The following is a 27,253-nucleotide window of genomic DNA, read 5'->3' as shown; positions in this document are numbered from 1 at the left end:
AACCAAATATGTTAATGAGCAAATGATTATGGTGCATAAGTACTTGGAAACTAAGGGATCAAATTGAGATAGGTGATTATGGTGTATAAGTACTTGGAAACTAAAGGGATCAAATTGAGATAGCCTCTTCACTTTGTGGTTTAGGATATTAATCCGTAATTTTCAAATAGAATTATCTTAAACTCGATCTAGCTTGTATAATAGTTTTATTAGATTTATGGTGATTTAAACTTATACTAATGTGTACAAATCACTAAAATAGATTGATTGTTTCCATATCCTCAAAGAATACACCACTCTCACTTGAAAAGATTTATCACATGAATTTAACGGTGCCGTTATATTAAATTATTCTAAAAATATTAGCAACTATGCATAGCTATGAGATATGAAAATTATATTAATTACTCAATTAAATTTCTTGCACCATTCTCTATAAAAGGAAGCATCAAACTTTGATAAAACTCATCGACTTCTTTTCATTGTTAGTTTTAACAATAGAAGTTTGATTGAAGTTTTTGAGAATGTCCAATTTGGTGAAGATAATATTTAAGCTACTTGAATAGCAAGGCATTCCCAATCACAATAAAAGAAGTATGATAAACATTACTTAAAATGCAAAACTATATTTGTCGAGACATTTATTCCCCTACATATAATACAAATATATTTTAGGGTTATTAGTTGAATGCATTTGCATCAAGTTTATGATTTTTCATTAATTATTCTTTGAGGTTAGTTTAATGTGAACGTTGCATCAGGTTTCCAAATTCTCATTAATTATTCTTTGAGGTTAGTTCAATGCTTTGCATCAAGTTTCCGATTTTCCATCAATTATTATTTAATTGCAATTGCATCCATTTTATGATATCCGTTACTTATTCATTAAGGTTAATTTTTACAGTTGCATCCAGTTTTTATGTTTAGTTAATTAGTATTTGAGATTAGTTTATTGAATTTGCATAGGTTCTAATATCTAGTTAATTACTCTTTGAGGTTAGTTCAATACATCGCAGATCCAATTTACGATTTCTGTTAATTGTTTTTCTAGGTTAGTTCGATAGTTTACAATTTCTATATAGTTTGCATACATGTAAGAGTTTGTTTTTTAAACTCACTTTCATTTTGGGTTTCTAATTACTCGTAATTACTCATATGAGAAGGCTAAAAACCGACATTTATGCTTTTAGGTCATGCTGATTACGATTATTGAAGGTTAACTATTTTTTTTGAGGATATTTCAATGCATTTGCATCCAATTTCTGATTTCCCATTAGTTAATATCTTATTTTAGTTTAATGCAATTGCATCTAGTTTTTGGTTTTTGTTAATTATTCTTTGAGGTTTTCAAATGCATCCAATTTCGAATTTATGTTAATTGTTCTTTGAGGTTAGTTCAATACATTTGTATCAAGTTTTCGATTTCCGTTAATTATTTTTGAGGTTAGTTCAATGCAGTTACATCACATTTATAATTTCCGATAATTATTCATTTAGGTTAGTTCGGTGTAGTTTCATCCATTTTTCAATGTTTAGTTAATTAGTCTTTGAGATTAGTTCATTGCATTTGGATCTAGTTTTTGATTTCCGTTAATAACTCTTTAAGGTTAGTTCAATACATATGCATCTAGTCTCGATTATTTATGCTTTGAAGTTAGTCCGATGCAATTATATCCGGTTTCGATTTCCGTTAATTATTTTTGAGATTATTTCAATGCATTTGCATTTAGTTTTCGATTTCCCACCAATTATTCTATGAGGTTAGTTTAATGCAGTTGCATTCGGGTTTTTTATTTTATGTTAATTATTTTTTGAGTTTAGTTCAATGTATTTGCATTAGGTTTCGATTTTCGGCTTATTAATTATTATCGAGGTTTGTTTGATGTATTTGCATACCGTTTCCGATTTCCCATTAAATATTTTTCAAGGATTTGTATACAATTTCTAATTTCCCTTTAGTTATTATCTGACGTTAGTTTAATGCAATTGCACCCAGTTTTCAATTTCTAGTTAATTACTTTTTTAGTTTAGTTTATTGCATTTGCATAAAGTTTCCAATTTTCGTTAATTACTCTTTGAGCTCAGTTATGCATTTGAATCCAATTTCCAATTCCGATTTCCTTTTAATTATCCAATGTGGTGTATAATACCAACTTCTACTGATCCATCTGTAGTGTCCTTGCAAACATGACATAAAAAGTCAATTATGTTTGATTTACTATGTGTGATCATTGAAGATTACCAGTTCCTGATTTCCCATTAATTATTCTTTAAATTATGCATGACTTACTATGTAGAATCTTCAAAGATTATCTACTGAACGGGTGTTGTTATATTAATTATTTTGAAAAATATTTGTAAATATACAAAACTTTTATATATTAATATTATATTGATCACTCAACCAAATTTCTTATAACGTGAAAACCTTATTCTCCATTAAAAAAAAAAATAACTCATGTACCTTTAATAAAACCCTTCAACTTCATTTTGTTGTTTAATAATAGAAGTTTGATTGAAGTTTTGTGAGATTGCCTAATAAGGTGAAGTTCATATATATTGTAGCTACTTGAATAGCAAAGAGTTCCCAATCATACGGGGAAGAGATAAGATAAACATCATTTTAAATGCAAAATTATACTTACGAGACATTCCCACAATATATAACCCAACTATGTTTTGAGGTTAGTTTAATGTATTTGCATCGGTTTCGATTTTGAGTTATTTATATTTTGAGGTTAGTTCAATAATTTTGCATCCAATTTCCATTTCCGTTATTTATTTTTGAGATCTTGGTTCAATGCGGTTGCATCCGGTTTCGATTTCTTGTTAATTATTCTTTTGATTAGTTCAATACATTTGAAATTAATTATTCTTTGAGGTCGGGTTCAATACATTTGCATCCGGTTTCGATTTCCCATTAATTATTACGTGAGATTAGTTTAATGCATTTGCATCAGGTTTCGATTTTCGTTTATTATTTGATAAAGTTACATTTGCATCTAGTTTCGATTTCTCATTAATTATTGTTTGAGATTAGTTCAATGAATTTGCATCCGGTTTCCTATTTACCATTAATTATTTCTTGAGGTTAGTTCAATGCATTTGCATCCGGTTTATTTTTTTGAGATTAGTTGGTGCAAGGTTCCATCCGGTTTCGATTTCCCATTAATTATTTTTTAATATTAGTTCCACGCATTTGCATCATGTTTCCAATTAATAATTAATTTTTCTTTGATGTTAATTTAATGCAATTGCATCCAGGTTTTGATTTTCTATTAATTTAATCTTTGAGGGTTAGCTCAATGCATTTGCAAGTTTCGATTTGCCGACAATTATTTTTTATGTTAGTTTGATGTATTTGCATCCAAGTTTGGATTTTCCGTTAATTATTCTTTGAGGTTAGTTTACTGAGTTGTATCCATATATATTCCAATTTTCTATTAATTACTTTTTAAGATTAGTTTAATGTTTGCATTTGCATCCAGTTTCTGATTTTCCGTTAAATACTATTTGAGGTTAGTTCGATACATTTGCATCCAGTTTTCGGTTCCCCATTAATTGTTTTTTTACGTTAGTTTCATTCAAGTATTATATATATTTTAAAATATTTGTCATTATTGCTTTGCCTTTTTTTTTTTTTTTTTTTTTTTTTTTTTTTTAATTTTCTATTATATATTTTGTGATGTTATTTTTTGTATAATTGTTTTTAACTATGTTTTGAGGCCATGTTAAGGATATATTCGAAATAAGTCGGTGTTTTATCATAGACACTAAAATTGTATGATTTGTAGTAAGGAATTAGTTTATACAAATTACATATTTTTTAGCAATTTTTTTTATTTGATCAAATATATAAGAATTGGAACACTAAAAGTGTTTGATTCGTAATAGAAAATTACTTTTTACAAATCACCTATTTTTTAGCAATTTTTAAAAATATTTGTCATTATTGCTTTGCCGTTATTTTTTTTTCATTTTCTATTATATATTTTGTGATGTTATTTTTTGTATAATTGTTTTTAACTATGTTTTGAGGCCGTGTTAAGAATATATTTGAAATAAGTCGGTGTTTTATCATAGACACTAAAATTGTATGATTTGTAATAAGGAATTTTACAAATTACCTATTTTTTTTATTTGATCAAATATATAAGAATTGGAACACTAAAAGTGTTTGATTCATAATAGGAAATTACCTTTTACAAATCACCTATTTTTTAGCAATTTTTTTTATTTGATCAAATATGTAAGAATTGGAAATACACTCAAACTCTCCAAATATAATAATTAGAAATACACTCAAACTCTCCTAAGAGGTTCTATGTATGTGAGATTGTAGGCTATTAGAAAAGACTATCTTTCATATTATAGTGCCACATAGGAGAGAAAAAAAACTAACTCTCTCATATTAGAGTGCCACATAGGAAAGAGAAAATCCTCAATTAGAGGTCTCTGCTTTAGTATATAGATAGTAGATTAGTGTATATGCCACAAACTAATATACCAAAAAAATAGGTATTATGTTGATGAAATTCGCAAATGAACTCTTGGTTGTTTGGTATGACTGCAGGAGCATGGAAAGTTAGAAATTGAATTCTTACAAATGATTGATGTAATGTAATAAAGTGGATTCAGCTCTAATGTTTGCCTGATTTTCACGATAATATCTGAGTGTCATTGTTTGTATTTTTACACGGATGTCAACAACAAATTGTTGAAGAAGGCGACAACCAAGAAGAAACAAAGATACCTCGCAAGGACGAATATGGAATATGGAATGAAAGAATTATTCATAATTATAAAAATGAATTTGATTTAAAAAAAAAAAGACCGTAAAATATTGCAAAAAGCAAAGAAGAAGTTTATATTTGAAGAATATAAGAATAGTAAGCACGACAACTAATTCTTCTTGTACTACTACGATGTACACTTAGATCCCACCCATATTCACCAAATGGCAATAAAAGAGGATACTGTAATGGATCGTAATATCCCGCGGTGTCTGGAATTGGAGGAATATGACCTATATATGTTTGAACTATTATATCTCTTGGTTCCAATAGTTTTGGATCATTATCACCAATCAAGACAGTGGTGACTTGCGATTCTTTTGGCAATATGTGTTCCCTACAATCAGTTTTCAACTCTTTAATGATTAGTCTGCATTGCTGTAAGTCATCCCTCTGTCCAAATTGTCTAAACACACCTATAAATGGATTATTGCAATTATCCAAGATAGATTTTATCTTAGAAATAATATGTATATTTAAATTTTCATTTTCAACATGACGATTTCCAATCTCATGATTAGTGTCAAAGACATCCAGTTGCAAAAATCTAGGTTTGCTATGAAGGTGTTGGTAAGAGGCTCCCTATTTTGTGATAAATAGAACCCCGTGCACGATATAAAAAAACACTTTCCCTACCACTTGCAATTTTTTTATCTAGGTCAACACCCATCGAAGTAAATGAAAAAAATATGATTGTAAGAACGTATGTTTTCTCTAAAATGTTGTCCACATTCACTTTGATCAAGAAACAACTCTTTTAGTTCATTAGGTGTTGTTGGCCTTGAAGATTTATTCTACCCAACTAATTTATGGGGTTTCATGAATAAATCGCTTTGCTCACAATATTGACAATTTGTCGGATGTTAACATGTTAATGTTAGTTATCCTATGGTCCTATGGATGAACTGTATTATAAAGGCATATTTTTGTTTTTGTTTTTTTTTCTTTGCTAGAATATATTTGTCAATCTTGGCTCAGAAGATATATTTGTGGTCATTGTCAAAAACAGAATTCACTGACATGGAAGTGGATCTTTCACTATCATAACAACAGAATTTTTAATACAATTCAAGAACTAAACGCGAATAAATTAGAAAATTCTGGACCCTTTTGGATGCAATTTGCATTATTAGGGAGAATAGAATGCAAATATAAAAAATAAAATTGCAAGCAATACACTTCCAACACAATGCAGCCTACTACTACTCTTACTTTGGCTTCTGCTGACAATCAACTTATCATATGCAAACTGGAGACAAATTTCTTGGTGGCTGCAACAGGAACTTTTATAGCAGAAAAGTAGGATGAGAAAAGGTTATACTTCATTGAAAACGGCGGCAAAGAGGTCCCCCTTGATATAATCATTGTCAACCAAGCTCACCAAGTAGTAACTGCTTTGCACCTGTAATGATATGAATACTATGTTAGTTGACCACGTATTACATGACAAAACTAAAAATGCAGGACAGACTATGAAAAGTTCTGCATTGCTACTATTGCTACTAAGATTTTCTACAAAGGGAGGTTGCCTCCCCTTCAAGTCACGAGTAACTAAAACGAATCAGGAGTCTGGGCGATGTTACAAAGTTCTGAATATGCACCCATGGAGAAATGATAGGTTTTAAATGGTGTTACCTGTTCCAACAATCACTACCAAAAAAACGGGTTTACCCGAGAGACGCCATATAGAATAACCGACGGCTTCTGTGTGTAGGAAGTTCCCTGCGCATTTTGTCTGTCGGGTATAATTTGGCCATTTGTCGGGTATAATCTGGGCATCTCCCTGGGTACCCAACGGTTCTACGAGAGTTATTAACTGTTGGCATATCTCTTACAAATACCAGGCCCAACCAAACTAATTTCACTTCCTACCTAAAATATTTGGTAAAACTAAAAGAACAAAAAAAAACCCCCTAAAATTGTTATCCCTCTCTCACTCACGCTTGTTGTAGCCACTTCACTGTCTCTCTCTTTCCCACTCCAAAAAGGTACACCCACTCTATCCAATCTCAAAATGTCAATAATTCTCCCTCCCCTCCAATTGGCCATCTGACATATGAAATTAGATTCATTATTTTTCAGAAATCTAGGGTTTTCACCCCTTTTATTTTTGTTTCGGTAATTTCCGTTCATTTCAATCCAAATTTTTTAGAAAATTTCGATATTGAAACTGATTTTTGAAAATTTCCGTTCTGAGCTTCGAATTTGTAAAAATGGTTTACATTTGTGAAGACGAGATTCGGTACACGATTTCAGTCTAGGAAATTGAAGATAAGAACTGGTACGGTTATTATTTTCATTTTTTATTGCCTAATGTTTATATTATTTCTACTACAAATGATGTTAGTGTTAATTCTGAGAATGATTGTTCCAAACCGATTGTTTTAGTTACTAATGGTGATGGTATTGGTGCTATTGGACTTACTGTTCTTGTCGAGGCATTGGTTGGAGTGGGGCTTTTTAATGTTCATGTCTACATTCCTCAATTGTGGGTTTTCTTATGTTTTGTTTGATTTTATTTGTTTTTAGTATTTTGGGTTTTCAGTTGCTATTGATTTGATGCAGTGATCTATCAGTTTCGAAACAATGTAATGCGTTTATAGTGGGAACTTCACCTCTGAATTGGTTCCCATCACCCAAATTTCAACAGTTTGTCAGGTTTGTCGAGTACTTTTCAAGGTTTTTAATTTTGATTTTGTGTGGTTTACAAAATTTGATAATGATGATGCCTCTCGGAATTTAAGCGATGTAGGGAGCCATCACGAAGAGAATGATAGCAATAGAGGAAATGGCAGGCATGGATGTGCTTTGCAGTGATAAAACTGGAACTTTGACCACGAACAAGCTCTCGAGAGACGTAAATCTTATTGAGGTTAGGCGGATAATACTCTTTGGTGGTTTGTTCTTTTTCTAACCTGACATACGTTCTGGAATATAGACCTGATAGATCTGCATGATATTCTTTTGTTCAGATTTTCTTGAAGCTGTGTTAAAGGAAGTTGTGGATTTGGTACTTGTTTATCTCTTCTTTTTCATGTAAAGTACATTTTTTTGGTTTTTTTGATGAGTTTTGTGATGTTTTGAGTGCAGGAAAACATACCCATTGAAGAAGTATTTGAGAATTTGAGATGTAGTAAAGATGGTTTAACAAGTTAGAGGAAAAGAAGGTTTGTTTCATTGACACTCTCCTATATGCCATTTGTTTTATTCATTTTGCTTCAAAATTTGATCTTTATTTCATTTCTATGTGTTTATAGGAAAGTAAGTTTTTGAAGTTATTAGGCTTCATGTGGAACCCTTTGTCTTGGGTCATGGAAGCAGCTGCAATTATGGCTATAGCACTAGCAAATGGAGGGGTGAGCTTAAATTATGTGTTTTATGAAGTTGTTTGTTTGTTTTATGTGATTTTGTTTCGATTTTTAAGAATTGTGTTGCAGGGAAAGCCTCCGACTTGGCAGGATTTTGTAGGGATTATTACTCTACTTGTTATTAACTCAACGATTAGCTTCATTGAGGAAAATAATGCGAAAATGCGCTGCAGCTCTTATGGGCTGCGTCTAGCCCCTAAGGCTAAGGTACTAGATTGAGCAGATTTTGCTTATCTGAGGTTTTACATTTTGCATTTAGTTGTTTTCTTCAATCGACTGTTTTAATTTTAAGTTTTGCATCTAATAATTATAGGCTGTTGTTTAGAATCTATTTTAAAGAAGTTATGAACACCATTGGTTTTAAAAGGCTTTTTTCAAGCGAAATCTGCTTTTGGAAGCCGAATTTTAGTTGTTTGGAGTTGGTATAGTTTTCATTATTATGCCTAATGATGAGAAATTGAGTGTTGGGTTTAGATAAAGAATAAACTAGAATTTGAGTGATGGGGTCATTTAGGTGAAAATAATGATATTTTAGGCTTGATAGTAGTAAGTCAGTGATATTCTAAGTGAAGAGTAAAAATAATAAGTTGAGTGATGTTTTTCGAATTTGTTTCATTTCCATGTGGTATCTAAAATTGTTATGGGTTCATGAAACTAAAATAGGTACTTCGAGATGGAAAGTGGAACGAAGAAGATGCAGCAGTTCTTGTTCCTGGAGATGTCATCAGTATAAAACTTGGAGACATAGTACCAGCCGATGCTCGTCTCCTCGAGGGAGACCCATTAAAAATTGACCAGGTGACTCTACTATCTAATGATCGTCCCTTTTTAAAACTCATTATGCAATCGAGAATACTCCTCCACCCTCTTAAAATTCTGATATGTTCTCCTTTTGAATTTTCAGTCTTCTCTAACCGGGGAGTCCCTTCCTGTAACAAAGGGCCCAAGAGATGGTGTTTACTCCGGCTCTACATGCAAACAAGGTGAGCTTGAAGTGTTGTGGATCGCCATCGGTGTTCATACCTTCTTCGGAAAAGTGACCATCTTGTAGACTCCACAAATCAAGTTGGCCATTTCCAAAAGGTAAGTATCTACGAAAAAAAATTTCTTGTTGAAGTGATTTATCTATATTCCTATTCACTTTTCGTGCTAGTTTTATATCTGTATATACACTACTTCTTAGGTCTTAACCGCTATTGGGAACTTTCGTGATATGTTCCATTGCCATGGGAATGATTATAGAGATCATCGTCATGTATCCCATACAAGACCGGAAGTATCGTCAGAATTGACAACCTCTTGGTGTCGCTCATTGGAGGAATTCCCATTGCAATGCCGACAGTTTTGTCGATTACAATGGCAATTGGTTCCCATCGCCTAGCTCAGCCGGGTTTGTCATAGTACTTTTCAAGGTTTTTAATTTTGATTTTGTGTGGTTTACAAAATTTGATAATGATGATACCTCTCGGAATTTAACTAATGCGAGGGAGCCATCACGAAGAGAATGACAAAGAATAGAGGAAATGGCGGGCATGGATGTGCTTTTGTGATAAAATTGGAACTTTGACCCGAACAAGCTCTCAAGAGACAGAAATCTAATTGAGGTTAGACGGATAATACTACTGCTGGTTTGCTCTTTTTCTAACCTAACATACGTTCTGGAATATAGACCTGATAGATCTGCATGATATTCTTTTGTTCAGATTTTCATGAAAGGAGTAGACCCAGATAGCGTCGTTCTAATGGCAGCCATATCTTCTCGTGTGGAGAATCAGGATGCAATAGACGCTGTTATAGTTGGAATGCTGGCTGATCCAAAGGAGGTAAGTGGACGAACCATCTTATTGTGAAAAAGATTTTTATTTTTATTTTAAAATTTTATTTGTAGTTTATTACCTCTGTTCTTTTCCCCATATTTTCTTTTGGCTGACTTGTCCCTTTCTCCTCCTGCCAATAGGTGCGAGCTGGTATTCGTGAGATTCACTTCCTTTCATTCAATCCTACAGACAAGCGAACAGCTTTAACTTATATTAACAGTGAAGGAAAAATGCATCGTGTCAGTAAGGGTGCACCTGAGCAGGTAAATTCGTCTACCTACGCATTTATTTTGGCTCTATATTGTTATTTTTTAATTTTGTGATTTTGTGATTTTCTTCACTATCTGGATCAATTACTTGATTTTATTTATTTATTTTTGTTCTTTTTTTTTACTTGTGTCAGGTGATCAGTTGGCAATAGCAAAGGAAACAGGTCGCCATCTGGGAATGGGAATGAATGTGTACCCTTCATCTGCTCTACTAGGTCAGAACAAGGATGAATCAATTGCAGCCTTGCCTATTGATGATCTAATAGAGAAAGTTGATGGCTTTGCTGGTGTCTTCCCTGGTATGGTTCACTATCATCGTATAAGGTGTCAAATTGTCTTATGGGGCTTAAAGTTTGCGTCTCATTGCGTTTTATATATTGTTTTAGAGCACAAATATGAGATTGTGAAATGCTTGCAAGCGAGGAAACATATATATGGAATGACTGGTGATGGAGTGAATGATGCTCCTGCCCTTAAGAAGGCTGACATTGGAATAGCAATCGCTGATTCAACTGATGCGGGTCGTAGTGCTTCTGACATTGTCCCGATGTAACCCTGGCCTAAGTGTCATCATCGGTGATGTATTGACCGAGAGAGCAATCTTCGGAGGATGAAAAACTATACGGTGATTTTTATTCGTTCATGGTCTAGTATGGATTAGCTATACTTTACATTTATCCTTTCGCCGCAATTTGATTGCCGCTTTTTTGTTTTTTGGATAGTAAATGAAATGAAAACTAGATCATGTTTTGTGTTTTCTTTTCTTGATAACGTTTTTAGTGGTTGCGGATATATGCGGTTTCCATCACAATTCATATTGTGGTAAGCTTCCTAGTAGTCTTAGGGTTATTCACTTGCATCATTTGAGTGTCAGAATCCGGAAAAAGAGTAGGCATACTAGATAGGAGTCTTTTTAGATTTCTATCATCAAGTTGTACAGTTCTTGCCTTCTCACCCTGATTTTCATTTGACAGTTTGGTTTCATGTTGCTCGCTCTTCTGTGGAAGTTTGATTTTCCACCTTTCATGGTGCTCATCATTGCAATCATGTGTCATGTGTTGACAATTGAGCATTGCCAGATGGATTGGAGAAATGGCATATTAGGCAAGGCTCAACAGGAAAGGCGATTTCTAGTCGATTTACTTTCATTCATAAGAAATTATGTTTCCCTCCATGATTAGTAGGTAGATTTCTATTAGAGGCATATCAAATACCTCTCCCAGGAGACGTTACTAGTAATCTTGTGATAGTCAAGTGATCTAGTGGCCAATGTCAGAGATCCAAGCTGGTTAGACATTCAATGGTGGCGTTACTATGTGCTTTTACTTCTGGTGAAAGTCCTAATTTTGAATTTCAGCAGGTTGCTAAACAATTGGTGCTTAGTCATTGCTAGGGTACTAGAGATTACTAGGACTGGTTGCTAGACAGATGGTGTGGTGCTGATTTTTGGTTTCTGAAGGAAGTAATATGTATACTTAGTGAACGACATGTCTTATTCTTGTTTTTTTTTTTATGAACACATTGTTTCTTTATGAATACATTAGCGTTTGTAGCATTTGAGTAGGAACTTGCAAGAATGTAATTGGTGCAGGAAAGAATGCAATGTTGGGATACCTGAAACAATTATTATAAGAAATATATATTTTTTTAAATAAAGAACTAATAACCCGACGGATAAAAACCGCCTAATAGCAAACTACCCGACGCCTAGTAGTTGGCATATCCAAACGGCCGGTGATAGTCGGTCTAACCGGACGGTTCATAACAATTGAGAACTATCGACGGTTTTTAAAAGTAGGAATATCCGGCCGGTTTTAGCAAAGCCAGGAATATCCGACGGTCTTTGGATAAAAAGAACTATCCGGACGGTTTTGATAGCCGGCATATCCAACGGTTATTAACAGTAGGAATGTCCGTCGGCAAAGATCTTCAACCCCGATGGCCTGTTTTGACCAATAAATACAGTCGGAAGCCTATGCCGACCGAGCATTTTCCGATGGCCTTGCAGCAGTTTTGGTCTGTCGGGTAATACCTTTCGCGACAGCCATAGTCAGTCGGGTAAAGTCGTTCTTTTTGTAGTGAATGTCCTTGATGAATCGTCCTCTGGATTGCTTTTAAGTTTTCCCAGGCACCATTGCATAAATCTTTGATGCATCAAGAACCAAATGAGAAAATATTTTCTCATGGAATTGTTTAAGCTAAAGAAATTGAAAGGCACAGTAATACTATGAAATGGAAATGGAAATGAAAATCATACATCATGAATATCTTCAACGGATTTTAGTGACACAGCCCATTCCCCTTTAAGTTTCTTGTCACGTGAGCATGGTCTCATAAACTGTCACAGAAGTTACAGTACATTACTGGATTGTTCTGGATGAATCAATAGCCAGAATGGCAAAAGTAGAGATATAGAGGTTTGAAGCCAATGGACAATCCACAGACTACAGCTAGAAAATCCCATAAGTATTTGAGACATACATAGAGCAGTAAATAATTATTTATGAATACTTGGAGCAAAGAAATAAGCCGAGAATATCAAAAGCCATCCCAAGTTCTTTCTTATATTTTGATTGATAAGCTAGCAACATTGTGAAAATTCATGGTACAATTTATGACAATTGTACTTCAACTCTTGAGAAAAATCACACAGAACCATTATAGAGCATACAATTATTTGTAATCCACATGACGACCAAATAACACCGCAAAAAACAAAAATCAAAACACAGTTTATGATTAGTCATTATCCACATGACAACCAAATAAAACCCTAAAAAAATAAGAACATTACAAAATTTAAATGATAAACTCTTCAGAAGACCCTGACTCTGAGATTGAAACATGAAGTTGCGGGTTGCCAGTCTAGGATAAACTGTAGCATTATTTAAATTGAAACAATCCCTTAAAAAATAAACGCACCTCTGAGTATGATACTGAAAATGAAGCGCGCAACCATACACAATAAGCCTGTAACATGCAGAGTAGTGAATACTTAAAGTGGGAAAAGAAGCCAAAAATAAAACCGAAAAGAAAAATAAAATTAGAGCAGTGAAATACCTGTATGAGGAAAGCGAGATTGAATAGAGTTGTGTCCAAGAGAAACAAACATCATTATTATTTTTTTGGGAAAATACGGTGGAAAACCCAAAAATAGATTCATGGCCGAGAGTTTCAGAATGTTGTTATTTTTTTGGAGAAGAAGAGGAACGGGTTTTAATTGGCCAAACGGTGTCTGTTCTGCGAAGATTATTTTTAAGAGTCTGAATGAGGATAGTTGTGATTTATGGAGTTGCAAGTCTGAGATTGAAACATGAAGTTGCGGGTGGGTTGCAAGTCTAGAATAAACTGTAGCATTATTTAAATTGAAACAATTCCTTAAAAAGTAAACTCACCTTTGAGTATGATACTGAAAAAGCTTAAACCATACAGAATAAGCCTGTAACATGCAGATTAGCGATATTAGCGAATACTTAAAGTGGGAAAAGAAGCAACAAATAAAACCGAAAAGAAAAAAAAAATCAGAGCAGTGAAATACCTGTATGAGGAAAGCGAGATTACCTAGACGACAATCCTATGTTTGGAGTGACCATGAATACACTGCTGGAGACCCTTCTTTTCGTGGAGGCGGTTGTGATTCCACTTTGAGTAATAGACAAATGGGATACTGAAGAAGACTAACTCTCTTAACTGGCCCAAGAGCCTCAGTAGCTTTCTTCCTATTCTTCGCCATAACCCCCGTTCTTCTTGTTCTTTGCAAATCATTGCGTTTACCAAGATCCTGTATTTAGCTGGCTCGGGAAGCATATCAGTCTTTAATCCAATCAAATAAGACCAAGCCCTAGCGCCAAGAACGAGTGAACCAAAACCAGTTTGGTCTTTCTGTTCCTCCAGCACCGATGAAAGCTCGCAGCATCAATAGCGACCTCTTGACTCCACAACAGCAAATGAACTCCCTTCACCAGTGGGCCTTGGATCTCAACCACCAGACCAGTAGGAGAAGCGGAACGATAAACCTTTATAGGAACCCAGCCCCAAGAGAATGGAAGTGAAAAGGGACGAATCTATCCATCCTATTCTTATCCCACCTATCAATCGAAAATCATGATCATCGCATCAAATTAATACAACAGGAAATCATAATAACGAATATGAAGTTATAAGGTTCTAGTACTAAAGGTATGGTATAGTCACAAATCTATAGACTAAAACAACCAAGGTCTTTCTATAGATTACAACAACCGTAGGCCTGTCTTTATACTGTTTTACTAATTCAATTTTAACCCTATAAAATATTTTCCTTATGGTTACATGAAATCCAACATCAGAAGCATAATGAATCCTTAAAAATAAAATGCATGTTAGAAAAAAAAGAAAAAAGTAAAACTAAATAATATTTTAATAAGAAAGGCCATGACAGAGTAGTAGAGTTGTACCTTCAGTTTGGTTTATACGCCGGTGATAAGAAAATATAGGCACAGAAAGTTTATTGAATTAAAGAAGAAATAGTAGCACTTGCACAAATAGGTTTGACTTTTGGGAGCTAACCTGTTGGTGATGACGCAATTCTCTGGAGAAAAATATATCTGCTGTAAATAAAAGCCAATCAAGTTCAAAGTTGCCCAAGGGTACCTGCACCAGAAAAATACCTTAATGTTATTTGGAGTTCATATTCAACCCAACACTCTCCACATTGATATAAATGTCAAGGCATAGCAATAGATTACATGTGCATATCTTGATAGAGAAATCCTCTCTTTTAACCACTGTGAAGATGCAGCACATCTTTGCATTCAAATCTTTGCAGACCCAATTTGCCAGCCAAGCGCCTGTAGAACACGAAAAATTGAACAGCCAGCAAATGTTTGTTACCATATGCATGCCGAGCATATATACAGCTAGGATAAAAAGCAATTGGATGATACTGGTACTGTTTCAAAAGTTTTTTTTAAAGTAACATTACTTGGTAGTGGCTATCACGGGCATTGCAAGGAATGCTGACACATGGAAAGTCATTCAAAACACCTATCCCGGACTTCAAAGAATTAAGCTTTGGACATTCAATAACACCAATTGTAGGCCCATGATGTCTGTCATAAGAAAATATGTGTGTTACAAACAGATTGAGCATGTAAGATAAAATAGAAAAGCATATCAACGGGCTATGTGAGTCGTGATCATATATGTTATCTACCAAAACGATATTGAGCTCTGTGATTGTATCAGAACGAAATTGTTGTTTTTTTATAGTCACGAGCATATACAAACAGAGCATACCAGAAAATCACAAAACTGAGTTAAGAGTTACTCTGAACCTATAGAGGCCACATCAGTAGCTGGGAGACCATATACAACCAGCACGTCAGCACCAACAGAAAACGAATTTACCCAAAGAAACAAACCTACATGAGTACCCACAGATCTCCTTGGAACTACACTTTAGGATGCTATTGGAGGTCAAGCCATTTAAACTTATAGAGTTCTAGATTCATGAGGTTGGATATTAAATTTAAAGAACTGTACTGCTTCTTTTAAGTATTTGGGGATTATTTGGCCCTGTTTATGAAAATTAAGTTCAAAAAACATAAATTGGAGACCTTCGCTTAATTCAATTGCCATTGTGATACATCTCATACATAATCACACATCAAGAGAATCTTAAAAATTGTGAGAATGTACCGGGTATGTGATGGAACTTGCACGGAAAAAGGGGACACAGTAAGCCTTTCTGAATTTTCCAATCAACTCGTTGCTTCCAATTTAAGTAAAACCTCATTTTTCTTTGGACCGGGAACCGGAACTTCTACATGCTGAAACGACCACAAATATATTTATTTATATTAACTTCAAGAAAATAAAACAATAACTTCTACAGTTTTTACAAATAAAAGTTACCTTTTAAGGCGGCAGCAGCAGCACCACCACCATAACCTTCGTACCAAACAGCATGCATAAGTTTACCAGCCATAATAGAAGTAACTTTTGAAGGGTATAAATGGAAAGTTCTAAAAAGATGATCAAATGAAAAAGATTATTAGAAAACGAAGATGAAAAAAAGTCCTACCTTTGATTCTGAATATGGAAACAGTGTTTGATTTATGTTCGCTGGAAGTTTTTGTAGACCGGAACTTTCGGGTAACAGGAACTTAATTGGGGAATATCTACGAACATTTCGTAGGAAAAAAAAATGAGGGAGAGAGGATATGATTACGAAGATAGAGAAATCATCAGCGAGGGATTGAAGGACGTCTGTTTTTTCCGTTGTGATTTATGGAGGGCGATGGAAAGGTGCGTCTGTTTGGTTTTTTTCCCTCCGTAAGTTAAGTGGTGGAAAAGAGAAATGTATATACGATTTTACCCTTTATGTGAAGAACAAAAAATAAGTGGTTGTCTAACTTTCCGGTACCTTTTCCATTTAAAACTTTGGCATAAAACCGGGAATACGGGAACTAATTGGGAAATCTGGTATCCGCTTTATATATAAGATAAGATAAGATAGGTGGTTATCTTCATTACGTTTGCGTTTGCAAATCAGCTCTGCTTGGATAGCACCGTGATCATACTAAAAAGTTATTTGTCATGGTTAGTCCTTTATCTATGTTGTTAGTACCTATGCTCTTCCATTAAGTTTTACATTCATCAGAGAAATATTACTGTACGTGCAAAGTATTTCTACATAATAAGCTACTGTCTATATGCTAGTTTTCTTTACATAGTTCTCTATAAGCTATATATACAAATAAATTAAATGTACACAAATAATTTCCTTAACCTAACGTCAACTCAAATAAAATAAATTTTAATCTATTTAATAAAAAGGGGGCCATCCAATGGTTGTCATTGTTTTTTCAACAATTTGTGACACGGCGGAATCTAGGTGTTTGAAAGGGGGTGCATCCGGTTTGCTTTCACAGTTCAACATCCAATTTACTTTTTTGATGGGATAACCCACTATTTAAAAAATACATCTAATATGAATGGGATATTTTGTGATGGATATATGAATGAGTCTAATGATAAAATAAACCCGTAAAATATAATAGATTGTCATCACTGTACCTTGGTAAATTTCTCTCAACAAAGTTTAAAATTTCAAACCAATATATAGAAGATGATCTTTTGAATATCAACATTTTTTTTTCTACAAGTAAAATGGAAAGTTGCAACAGAATTTTGAGAGTCAAAATGTCAAAAACTTAATTTAGTGCCAACCTTATAAAATCTCATAAAACTATCGCCGCACAACTTTTTTAGCGTATAACAAGTAAATTTATAGATTGCAAAATGATAATACATAAGTCTATCGTCTAAAATTCATAAATTTTGTTTTCCTTATATAACATGTGTTTCCGATTAAACTTCCTAATCATATAATCTGAATTTTTCGTTTGCAAATTATCTTAAATTAAATGAACCGATACACCAGTGTAAGGATGTGAGATGTCGAGACAAATATTTTTATTTTATTTTCAAACGGTCAAACTTTTTTCGTGAAGTCATCGAATTGAAGATGGACCGTTGCATAAAATTAATTATTTTTATAAACTACCAATTAAAATCCAAACAAATGGAGTAATTGTAGAGATAGATATTAATAGCATTATAAGAAAACCAATTATTAATTATCATACTAAATTACTAACGTAACTTATTACGAAACTCTTCTTATGTCTTATTGCATATATTTCTCCTCTATATATATTGTTCACAAACTCTACTTATTGTACCACCGCAATACATCAACATAACCAGTAAAACAAAAGACTGAGACGACGACGACGTAGAGATACATCATGGAAATGTTCTCAAATACAAAATTAATTTTTGGACTGTTGTTTGTTATGGTAGGATTGACGATCACATCAGCTATAGATAAAGAATGTTGGATTAGTGACCAATGTGGAGATGAACTAGACATACATTTGGCTGAGAGGAGTTTGAATGGTAGTCTCAGTTGTTGCCGGGAAATTGTAGTTTCCAATCCAGAGAAATGTTGGGGCAACCTTGTTAACTATTTGGAACGTACTAAGAATGAAGAAAATATTAAGTGGGCACATAATTTTTGGAACCAATGTGTTGTTATCGTAAACAACAACAACAAAAACTCTGCACCACTTGGCTCTCCTTCAGTCCCACCATCCTCATAATTACGGTGGAAAATTTTGATGATGTAATTCCACTTTTTTACTATTGATCAAATATATATAGTAAACTAATATTCATATTTTAACCGGTCTCAGCTTTCCCTTTCCCAGTTAGTATTCTCAGTGTGGACACAATTTTTAAGTTATGCAAGTTAAGAGAATAAGGATCCAACATCTGAAAACATTAACTTATTGTTTACTAAACAATATATAATAACCACCAACAAATAATTTCATGGGCTCGGCCATTAATTAAATAATTTTAATTTGCCTATTTAAAGTGTGTGTGTGTGTTTTGTTGGTTACACTATTTCATTTGATCATTCTCATCTTGTTAATAAAATCTATTTTCTGCATAAATTATTGAATTTGAAGTAGTTACATGAGAAATAATAATAGTTATAGGAGGCAAATGTATCTTGTTAGGAGAAAAACTTATTCACGCGCGCAGAAATTAAATTTATTTATTAGTTAAATTTTGCGTGAACCCACTGGTATAATCTTGTTAGGGGTTAATTAACTTCAAAAACCAATTTCACAAATATATTGTTAGATATAAAAATAACCAAATAGACTCAAGTTTACAGTATATATGAGATTTTTCTTTTCCACAACAAAAAAAAAGAAGATCAAAGAATACATCGATATGATATTATTCTCGAACATATCTTGAGGAAGATATTTATTATCTAAGAATTTTACATAAGTGTTGGACTAAGTACATTAAACACATTTCGGTGCACTTTCACATTTTTTTTTTTTATTTTATTTTTTTTTATGTTTTCTAAAATTTAAGTACTGATTGTGTCAATATATAGACGCCCGGTATTATTTCGCATTTAAAGTAGCGCCTACAGTGCTGCCGAGAATGAGAGGTGTTGGGTTATCAGTTTCATACGGCACGGACACACCCTATGTACAATAAATAACATCAATTCGAGTTAGGGGGTTTGTGTACGTTGACTTTGGTCGGTCTTTTGAAAGTCTAAAGTCTAAATAGAGAACAGGCTCATAAGACAGAATTGAGGATTAATTTAGTTTCTAATTTGGGTCGGTAGATAATTATGACTTAAGGACAAACTGGATTGACCACTGCTGAAAGACGATATTATCATCATTTAAGTTTTTATCAGTTAAATCAAAATCTCATGTGACTTTTCAATTTTGTTTTTGACCCTCAACACACTCACATTTTATGTTAGGACTAACACGATAAATTTTATTTGTTTCATGTTGTACACATGCATATATAGTGGTGTTTGCATGTTTGTTGTACACATGCATATTGATATGTGCATGTGTGGGCGTGTGGTAGTAGTGTTTGCATATTTGTTGTACACATGCATAGTGGTATGTTCATGTGTAGTATACACATACATAGTAATGCTTGCATGTGTGTTATACACATGTATAATAGTGTTTGTATGTGTGTTATATGCATGCATAATGATGTTTGCATGTGTGATATACACATACATAATGTGTGTGCATGTTGATATGCACATGATATACTATCACAGCCCGAATTTCTAAACAATAACCAAGTGAATATTTAAAATATAAATATTCAAACATCACTAGGTTCACTTGTTTAAAAACCCAGACTATGACGGAGGATACTATACATACAAACCCTAATAGCCATGTCTTAAAAGAAACAACTTAAATTAAAATAATCCCAATAATTATCTGCCATTTCTTTATTAAGATATCATCCGTCCAAATAAAATATCAACCAAGCTCTCATAAATAAAATTTCCTCACTACCATGTTCTCATGCCATGAAAAAGTAAACTACGTTATTACATTCTTCCAATAAATAATCAGACCTAAACGAAAACTAATAGACTGCTCCAGGCATGAATCCCAATCACACGCCGCGGTTCCACTGCCTTCCACCTATGTTCCCAAGAACACACCCACGCGTTGCTTAAAAGCAAAGCATGGGTAGATTGACAAAATGGAATTTCTTTGGTATGAGTAGACTAACTACATATAAACATTTCAAACTTTACTTATCCAACTAACATTTTAAATCTATCATAACCTAATCATTCTCAGCTTGGAAGATCGGTAGTTCCGTCATCTCAAACGGCATAGTTTCTTCCCAAGCAAAACTTCCATTTTATTAACCTCCATTTTATTAACTCATTCTAATAACTCCTTTTTAATATCTAAATAATTGAATTACACTTACCGATATTCGCCGCTGGATAAGGGTAGGACTGCGTCCCTGCACAAAATATTATTAAGTCCTACCCTCCTGCAAAAGAAAGTTAGAACTTGTATATAACATATGTACATATCCTATATGTATTCAAAAGTAAGCCCAAACACACTTGCATCATCAAATAAATTTCTCTTATCACTTAATCAATTACTTTTCTTATACACCCACCCTTTAGTACCTACTCCACGATTTGCACTCCACACATTTGCCAAATCACACATTCCTGTGTGCCTCTCTCCCACCGAATACCACAATATCATAGCCATCTCTGGGCTTTCATTCACATATTTCACAGCCTCTTTGGGCACAAAAACTCAGGTCATTCATGGCACATTCAATGAATACCTTAGGTCATTCCCGCCACATTCAAGGAATACCTATCATATCACTAACGGGCCATTCATGGCACATTCAATGAATGCCCTGGGTCATTCCTGCCACATTCAAGGAATACCCAATCCTACATTCCCGTACATTCAAGGAATACAACTAACCCGCAAGGCGAAATACCTTAGTTCCTCTTTAGGGCAGTCAACTACAATTTGGTCATTCATGGCACATTCAATGAATACCCGGGTCATTCATGGCATGTTCAATGAATACCCTTATATAACACTAACGGGCCATTTATGGCACATTCAATAAATGCCCACCTACATATGACTTCATCAGTCATAAACTCAATTCTAAAACTTGAGGCGTGGAGAGTTCTAAAAGGGTGCGGTAAGTTTTGTTTACGTATTATTGTATTTTATTGCATAGATTATTTCAGAGAACGTAGGAAAATCTTGATTCAATTATTTTTGGTTTACGCGTTATTAATTTCATGAATGTATAAGTGTCATAACGTGGGGTATCGCAAAAGACTGAAAAATCACAAAACAGTAAATACACGTACACAAGTATATTTATAAAGGTCCTAGCCTAAGTCAAACAGGCTAATAGTCCTAGACTTATCCTAATAGACCGAATCATAATTTTAGGAAAAAGTCAAATTTTCGGGTCAACTGGTCAAAGTCAACAGTCAACTCTGGTCAAAGTCAACAGTCAACTCTGGTCAACCCGGCCTAAACTCCAAAAACCCAAAAGCCCAAATCCTAAGGCCCATAGTCTAATCTAAAAGTCAAATTTTAAAAATCCAAAATAAAAAGATATTAGCCCACGATTTTGGCCCAAGCCCAAAATCGTTTTGCATCTTGTTCATCTCCTTCCTCTCCAATTTCAACCAACCACCACCGACCACCACACAGCCACCACCGGCCACCTATAATTAAAACCAACCCAGCGGTTTGGTTCAGGGAGAAAAACCCTAACTACCCATATCAACAATTCACCATTCTGTTATACTGAAGAAATTCGACCGACGCCATTAAAGGTTTTTTTCAAGCTTCAATTGTCAAATTTCCAACACCCAATCCTCATCCCAACAGCACCCTATCCAACACAAATCGACCAAAACTCAATCTTATCACAGTTTAACAGTTTCAAATCTCCAATTCAAACAACAATCCCTAGCAACTTGATCTACATCAACACCTCAACCCAAAACCCAATAAAAACGGCTTACCCAAACTCCAGCAGAACAAGCTTATATCCAACGTATATCAATAACTAAATATGATTCAAAATCATCTTTTTATTTCTTAAGTTTGTTTACACCGTACCCCGACTAAGTCGATCACAGCAGCAAACTAACGAACAGTATGTAAAAAAAAACAGTATGTAGAATAACATGTTTATCAATTTGACAGAAAAACAACAATCGAAGAATATGCAGAACAAAAATACTGAGGGGAAACCTAGGTTTTTCCTCGTACCCATAAAACTGTAAATCTCAAGGTGAGGTGAAATAGAAAAAAAAAAAAAGACTACTCATTTGTTAAATTGAGCGGCCCGAACGAGCTCCTCGAAAATCAAACCCCCGGCCGCTCATCACGTCACTTTAAACGATAATCTTCCTCGTTCAAAACCCCATTTTTTTTTCTCTCAGTAAAACTCTCACCTTTTTTTTTTCTTTCCTAAAAACTCTACGCGAGAAACCCTTATTTTCTAGTTTTTCAAACCTCTCTGAAAAACCAGGGTTTTAAACCTATCTACTTACTTACGGGCTTTTTTTTTTCCAAAACTATTGGATATCCTATTTCTGTTTTCTATTTACATTATTATTATTATTATTACTATTAATATTATTATAGGAAATGCAAATAAAAGACGGGGTGTTATAATATACACACCTTAAAAGGATCTCGTCCCGAGATTCAAGGTAGAGTGTCCAGAGAAGAGCTCGGGTGCATCGCGCTTTATCTTATCTTCAAGTTCTGTGTCACGTCATTTTCCCTTTCACTCCTTTGCACTTTTACCAAGTTTACAATCCTCCTCCTAAGGTGTTTCACATCCCTATCTACTATCATGATAGGCCTCGGTTTGTAAAAGTTACATCATCGTTCAACTCTGTTCTGGCCGGGCCGGACAACCTCGATAGGATCTTTCACACATTTTTAAGTAGCATAGACCGTGGAAGACATCATGAATCATCGCTAAGTTAGGCGGCAAAGCAAGACGATACGCCAAACTACCAATGGAGGCTACTATCTCATATGGTCCAATATATCGTGGACTCAACTTCCCTTTCATGCCAAACCTCATAACTCCTCTCATAGGGAAACCTTCAAAAACACGAAATCGCTTCTACGAAAAACTCTACCCGTTTCCTCTTCAAATCTGCATAACTTTTACGCCTTTACTCAGGCTTGTCTTAATCCTTTCTCTAATGACTTTAATCTGCTCAGATGTCTCTCTCACTATCTCAGGCCCAAGCAACACTCGGTCTCCCACATCTACCCAACAAGCAGGTGATCGACATGGACGCCCATACAAAGCCTCAAAGGGTGCCATACCGATGCTCGACTCGAAACTGTTATTATATGCAAACTCCACCAAAGGTAAATGCTCCTCCCATCCTCCACCAAAATCCATTACACAAGACCGTAACATATCTTCTAATATCGATTCACCCTCTCCGTCGTCCATCCAATTCGAGGGATGATAAGCGACTCATCGCCAAACTAGTGCCCATAGCACGCTGAAAACTCTTCCAAAACTTCTAAGTGAACAAAGGATCTCGATCCAAAACAATACTCACTGGAATCCCATGTAACCTGACCACTTCTTGAATGTATAAGGAAACTAACTTATCTGTATTTCTACGCACGTCAATAGGGATGAAATGAGCAGATTTCGTTAGACGATCAACAATAACCCAAATAGATTCATTACCTCTCCGAGACTTAGGCAAGCCATCAATGAAATCCATAGAAATGTGCTCCCATTTCCACATCGGTATCTCTAATGGCTGCAATAATCCCGAAGGCCTCGATGCTTTCTGCCTTTAACCTCGGCCGACAAGTTAAACACGAGAAATATATTCTCCGACATCTCTTTTCATTCCTTCCCACCAAAAGGTCCTCTTCAAGTCTTGGTACATCTTCGTTCCTCGGGATGAATTGTAAAACCGAAGCGATGAGCTTCATATAATATTTCCTTCTTTAACTCTGCATCATCTGGTACACATAATCTCTCATGGAATCTCAATCCTCCATCAGAATCTACTGCCCAATCAGACGGACAATCATCTAAAATATCAATAACCAGATCATCCAACCGACTCAAAAGAAATCGGTCTCTGTGTTGCATGGCAATCACTCTACTGAAAATCACCGGCCTAACCTCCAAACTGCATATATACCCCTTGATAAGAGCCCAAAACTGTAGTTTTAACCCCTTAATAATCATACTGTTAGACCAATTATGTGAATAATAAGTAAGAGTTAATACTGATTACGTGTTTTTATGCATTTCAGGCTTCAAAGTCCATTATGTGCGAAATGTGTACCACTTTAGCGAGATAAAAGAGCAAAAGTCAGTGAGAACTCCGAATGCCATATCTTTGGACTCGGACCACCGGAATGGGGCCTACCTTATGTCAAAACGACCGGCTCGGAAAGAGCTTTCCAATGGTCTAAGCCTTGACCCAATCAGAGGAGCAGAAGTGGACGAAAAGTCTGTGGAAGCCAACTGCAGTGAAGAGGCCTTTTTGATTTCGAAGAATTGGGTTTTGGGCCTGATTCTCTGGCCCAAAACATGGCTCCAAGCCCATGCACGAATTTTAGATCTGGATGTATAAAAAACAAAAGCTTAGCTCTTTGTTAATGGTAGCTAGTTAGACCTAAATTAATATATAGAATTCTAGATCTAGTTTTAATTAATTAATTAAGTTTTAGTTCCATTACAATTCTTGTTTTAGATTAAATTCTTGAATGATTGTTCTTGATTGATTAGATAAATAAAATAGTTATTATTCAATTTCGTTCTTGTCATTTCCATTCTAGATCTAATTTAAATTCTTGTTCTTATTCCATTCCAGCCATTAAATTAGATTCATTATTGTTAATTAAGTAAATCTCAATTTCTTACATTATGTTTAGTTTAGATTCAATGGGAAATGTTAGTTTGATGACTCAAGGCTAAACCTCCATTAGAGGTTGATGAAGCCTTGATGAAAACTTAGTGGTTAGTATAGAATTGGTAGTAGAATCTATTCCACTCTAGAAGGTCGTGTTTCGCCATGAGAATGGGTGGACGACCTCACATGCTAGTTAGTATCCGGTAGGAATGCCATGAACACTAGGGATTAGACTCGAAATTCTTGCCGTGAAAACGTAAGAATCGAGATACGACAATCTATACTAGGTTATTAAGTTGGATTCGAGGTGGATTTAATTCCCCTCTATTTCTTTATCTAGAGTCAACAATCGTATTTCCGTAGCTTCGTAGATTATCTTTAGTTTATATTTTATCTTGTTATTTATTATATCTAGTTATTTAAAATAACGCGTCTTGTTAGCATAACATTTCGTAAAGCTCTCATTAGATTTAAGACTGATTTCTTAGACTTAGGAAACAATCCATGCTAGGGTACTAGGAATGGAACGAACCTCCTACTCCACTTAGTGCAATTCGCATCGAGAGTAGAAGATTTGATAATAGACACGAAAATAGTTTTAGTTTACTTACGGATAGAATTCATTGTTCATTTCGTAGGTAAACTACATCATTTTACTTCTATCACCCCTCATCTGTATATGGTGTAGTCCGGACATCATAAGCTGCTATAGTCTCTAAACTCTTCCACTCTTGCACCATAAGAGTGGTCAAAACACCAGGCAATCGACTAAGTGCATCCGCCACTACATTGCCCTTGCCTGGGTGATACTGAATCTCGAAGTCATAACTACTTATGAACTCCATCCATCTCTGCTGTCTCATATTCAACTCCTTCTGTGAATACAGATACTTCAAACTCTTGTGATCTGTGTAAAGCTCGAACTTCTCACCATATAAATAATGTCTCCACACCTTCAAAGCAAAACCACCGCTAACTCCGTGTCATGAGTAGGATAACGCTCTCGTGTATCTTCAACTGTCGCGGAAGCATACGACACCACCTTCGGGGTCTTGCATTAACACACAACCCAAACCAGTTCCACTAGCATCCGTAAAACCACTAGCTTTCCGCCTCTAGTCGGGATTACTAGAATTGGGGTGTTGTCAACCTCTGTTTTCAATTCTAGGAAAGCTTTCTCACAATCATTAGTCCACATAAACTTCACATCTTTCCTAGTTAACTTGGTGAGCCGAGCTGCAATAAGTGAGAACTTCTCAATAAATCTCCGATAATATCCAAATTTAACCCCAAGAAACTTCTAATCTCCGTGGATGGTGGTTGGTTGTTTCCATTCTTTTCACTCGCAAACAACCTTTTCAGGGTCTACAGCAATCCCTTCACTAGATACCACATGTCCCAAGAAACGAATTTCTTCTTCCCAAAAATGGCACTTGCTAAACTTAGCATACAACTTATGTTCCCGGAACGTCTGCATCACTGTCTTCAAATGCATCTTATGTTCTTCTGTGTTTTGTGAATACACTAAAATGTCATCAATGAAAACAATCACAAATTTATCCAAATAGGGCCTGAATATACGATTCATCAAGTCCATAAAGAATGCAGGTGCATTCGTCAACCCAAAAGGCATCACAGAAAACTCATACAACCCATACCGAGTCCTAAATGCAGTCAAAGGAATACTCTTCTCTTCAACTCCCATCTGATAATAACCAGTCCTTAAATCAAACTTTGAAAATATCTTAGCCCCTTTCAACTGGTCCAACAAGTCATCAATCCTAGGAAGCGGATACTTATTTTTTATAGTCACCTGATTTAAATCCCTGAAGTCAATACACATCCTCAAAGTACCATCCTTCTTGGAAACAAAATAGCGGTACACCCATGGTGAGTTGCTTTCGGTCATTATGAACACGGTCATACACACCTTAAAAGATTCAAACCCATATACTCAAAAAGATATGGTTAAGCAAAAAAACAAAATCACTAAACATTAAACTCTTTACCCCTTCTTGAGTAATTCCTTGACTTGCACTTTCATTTTGTCCAAAAGCTTAGGTGCCAACTTTGTAAAGCCGACTTTGAAACCGTGCAGTCCCCGTAACAAGTCTATACTTAAACTCCACCTCCCTCTTGGGTGGCAACCACGGAATCTCCTGAAAAACAT

At 34.8% G+C, this 27,253-nt stretch overlaps 1 long non-coding RNA gene and 1 pseudogene across 4 annotated transcripts; one reads left to right on the top strand and one right to left on the bottom strand.

Moving 5' to 3' along the window:
- Positions 1-5,809: 5,809 nt before the first annotated feature.
- On the bottom strand, positions 5,810-16,672 carry LOC147478553 (uncharacterized). 4 transcript variants are annotated; one of them, XR_015207585.1, is made up of 11 exons: positions 16,312-16,672; positions 16,143-16,178; positions 15,927-16,057; positions 15,211-15,337; positions 14,975-15,076; positions 14,796-14,879; positions 13,786-14,335; positions 13,643-13,686; positions 13,170-13,217; positions 12,505-12,585; positions 12,111-12,391 (listed from the first exon to the last, which is right to left on the bottom strand). It is a non-coding gene; the product is annotated as an uncharacterized LOC147478553 (long non-coding RNA). The 4 variants fall into 4 exon arrangements; XR_015207586.1 differs by lacking the exon at positions 13,643-13,686 and having other exon boundaries at positions 12,110-12,391; positions 14,684-14,879; positions 16,143-16,656; XR_015207584.1 differs by lacking the exon at positions 13,643-13,686 and having other exon boundaries at positions 12,112-12,391; positions 16,143-16,652.
- On the top strand, positions 7,007-11,530 carry LOC147478554 (plasma membrane ATPase 1-like; annotated as a pseudogene).
- Positions 16,673-27,253: the final 10,581 nt, after the last annotated feature.

The sequence above is a fragment of the Coptis chinensis genome, chromosome 9, assembly GCF_015680905.1.
Source record: "Coptis chinensis isolate HL-2020 chromosome 9, ASM1568090v1, whole genome shotgun sequence".
In the NCBI taxonomy this organism is placed as follows: domain Eukaryota; kingdom Viridiplantae; phylum Streptophyta; class Magnoliopsida; order Ranunculales; family Ranunculaceae; genus Coptis; species Coptis chinensis.
The sequence above is the reverse complement of the archived record's forward strand: the minus strand, read 5'-3'. Positions and strand labels throughout refer to the sequence as shown.